Raw genomic sequence first — 3,260 nt, forward strand, 5'->3', positions numbered from 1 at the left:
GTGTGTGTGTGTGTGTGTGTGTGTGTGTGTGCGTGTGTGTGTGTGCGTGTTAAAAGTAAAAGTGTAGTTATGTGGTTATGTGTGCCACCTGTGATCAAAGTTACATTCCCTGTATATTTCCTTATTCCTATATACTACATTTCTTTGTTTTACTGTGGACACATTCATTTTCAAAATGATGCTTTGAACATTAATATAAGTTTAAAATTTGCCTGTATGGCATAGGTACACTGTAGCACTGTAACACTGTCACAAAATGACATCAAAGACCTAGTTAAAGATAAAAAACAATCAATAACCTTTCCTCTTTTTTTGCTTTGTTTAGAACATTAAAGATGTTTTTTGCTTGAATTGACAAACCGTTTCTACTGTCTCATATCATTTATTCAACACTAAAATATTAACTTAAACATTTTTTCTATTTTATGTAATATGGTCACTGGATCGCGCAGCTCTAAATAAAGAATTCCACTTGTTTCCTGGTGTCGTTGTCGAACACTGAACACAGTTTTCATTCTGCATTAATTGCGTCTATAAATGTGGTCCAAGATTATCTCTCTCCCATCCTCACCCCTAGCCCCTTACCCGTTTTATTTCTTTTTTTTCTCTGCTTTTCCTCCATCTTTTCTCCTCCTACCGCTATCTTCTCAATTTGGAAAAGACTTTGTCTCACAGACACACAGCAAGACTATCACCACTCCACCCAGGAGACCACTCATCTCTCCCTTCTCATACCTCCCTTCCTCTCTCTTGGCATCCAGCTACCCATCTACCCATCCATCGATTGCCACTATTCTTGGACTTCTGTTAACCCTCTCCTGCTCGGGCTCAGGTTTCCCTTTCCACCACTTGACTGTGTGTGTGTGTGTGTGTGTGTGTGTGTGCGTGCGTGCGTGCGTGCGTTGTGTGTTTTCCTCCATCTTTGAGTGTTCTCTTTGTCAGATTTGATTTAAGGATAAATCTTCTATAGAATATGTTTTTGACAACAAACATTAAAGATAATGTAACACAATTACTTATTAAAATTAACCTGCAATAATGTTAATGAATTAATGGGTTAAAAATACATGAACACTGACCCCAACCCCACTTCGCACACACTCACAAAGATGTCCCTATAATGAAATGGACTTAACTTCATACTTGTTTGTAGCAATGGTGTTTTTGCTGCTGAGTAAGTGGCTTAAGTGGCCCAATTATTGACCACCAATGCAAAATGGTCAATTTTATGAGCTCAGCAAAGATCAATGGCCAGATTACTCTGGGAAAAAAGATTTTCAAGTCTTTAAAGCATGTGCTTATTCACTAACTTGTTTTTAATCAAAGTGTAAAAAAGTCATTTTAAGTAATTTGTTCTGTGTTTTTATACAATTTATCTGAAGCACATATGTACAAAGATCTTTGAGAGATGGCCAAATGAAAAGAACCAGTCAATGCAACATGCATCAAAGTTCCCTTGTCAGGTGTTAAACAAAGGATTTGGCACCCTATACTTACCATCATAATATATTTTTCTTCACTTGATAAAATAATATTTTTACTATGTAAATGAACAAAGACTGATATATGAATACATAAGGAGCCTGTGAGGGGACATGGGGATATTTTTTCTTTTGCCTTCCTATGCAATACTATTGCGTTACCTCGCAAAACTTTTTGCATTACCTCGCAAAGTTTGCATTCCCTCGCAATATTGTTTTGCATTCCCATGCAAAGGTTTGTTTTCTATGAACTGAATTAAATCAGATTTTTTTTATGAAATTCCCAGTTATCAAAACAAGATGTGTCGCCACAAGTTTGTGAAATTGACACTGATGTTGCATGGCTGCACTGTGTTAAAATATCGGCGTATTACATGCTTCCATGCGTGGCTTTGTGATATGTTCATTCTGAAGCTGAATTAAAGTAGTAGGCTAACTCGCTAATAGTGAGCATGGGACTTTGTTAATAAACTGGGAGGCACAACAGTGATAAATGGCTTTTGCAAGGGAACACAAAATGTATTGCGAGGTAATGCAATCAGTATTGCGTGGGAACGCAAAAGAAAAAAGTCCCCCCATATCCTCTCGCGGGCTCCCTAATTACAGGCTGGTTCTAAGGGAATTATTAAACTTCTGAATGTCATAATGCACTCATTTATTTTGGAAATTCAAGGAGGCACTTACAATGAAATAGATTATTCAGGAGGATTTATAGATCAGTGTGGACACATCATAATAAGAGTCTGTTTAGCTGGTAAAATAATTTTTCTACCTCTGCTCTAAAGCATGTTAATTTGGCCGTCTTCAGTAAATTTTTAATTTCTTTCTCCATCTACAGGAGTCCACTGAATGCTGTGCTGCAGAGCAGATGTGGAGTGCCGTTGCATGTGTGCATCCAGTGAGTACCACATAAATGGATCTTATTGTCTTGCAGTTATGCACATGAGAAGAGTTTTGGCCAACAAGAAGTGAAAAGACAGAAAATGCCACAAAAGAAAAAGAAGAGGTTTGAGAAATAAGTATTATGAGCAGCAAAAAAATAACAAAGCATTTAGGACAAAACAAACTTAAACAAATAGTTATCAATGTTAGGAATTATTAATTTTAAAAGTAGCCTTTGATTTATTCACTCCATGTAAAGTTGTAAGTTTAGTACTGAAAAGTCAACTATTCTACAGGCAAAGCATAAACAAGTGGCTTAAATAGTGTACTGTGCAGGGTACGGACTGGAGGTCCCACAGTCAAAGTGAGAGACTCCAGCATAGGTTGTAGACAGTGGGGGCTGACATATTGGGGGACTTTTAGATCCAGGCAGGTGGTTTTAGATCCAAACATGTGATGGCTAACCAGCTAGCCATTGTGGGGGGTTGACAATTTACATTCATAATTTAAGCTGACAGTTATGTTTTGTTTTACTGTAGTAGGAAGTAAATAAGAAAAGAAGCTGTAGAGCAAGGCATGGAACATTTGTGGAAATGAAAAGATCACCATATTTTCAAGCCCACAATGATTATAGTGTGTACAATGTGTATATTTTGTAGCTTTTGTATATACAGTGGGGTGTGAAAGTTTGGGCAGCCTTTTAGTTTTTCTAATTTAACTTTACAATATAAATCATTGAGTGTTTGGAAAAAAAATTTGTAATATACTGTATATCATATACGGGAAAAACCCAGTAATATTTGAAAAGTGAAATAAAGTTCATATAATTTACAGAAAGTGTGCAGTAACTGGTTAAATAAAATTAGGCAGGTGCATAAATTTGGGCACTGTTGTCAT

At 36.6% G+C, this 3,260-nt stretch overlaps 1 long non-coding RNA gene across 2 annotated transcripts in view; it reads left to right on the forward strand.

Moving 5' to 3' along the window:
• LOC106528500 (uncharacterized) overlaps positions 1-2,479 on the forward strand; it is a 65,225-nt gene extending 62,746 nt beyond the window's left edge. For both annotated transcript variants that reach the window (XR_001311509.1, XR_001311510.1), the window contains exon 3: positions 2,320-2,479. This is a non-coding gene — a long non-coding RNA (uncharacterized LOC106528500). The remainder of the gene's footprint in view (positions 1-2,319) is intronic.
• The last annotated feature ends 781 nt before the right edge of the window (positions 2,480-3,260 follow it).

This window comes from Austrofundulus limnaeus, unplaced genomic scaffold, assembly GCF_001266775.1.
Source record: "Austrofundulus limnaeus strain Quisiro unplaced genomic scaffold, Austrofundulus_limnaeus-1.0 Scaffold386, whole genome shotgun sequence".
In the NCBI taxonomy this organism is placed as follows: domain Eukaryota; kingdom Metazoa; phylum Chordata; class Actinopteri; order Cyprinodontiformes; family Rivulidae; genus Austrofundulus; species Austrofundulus limnaeus.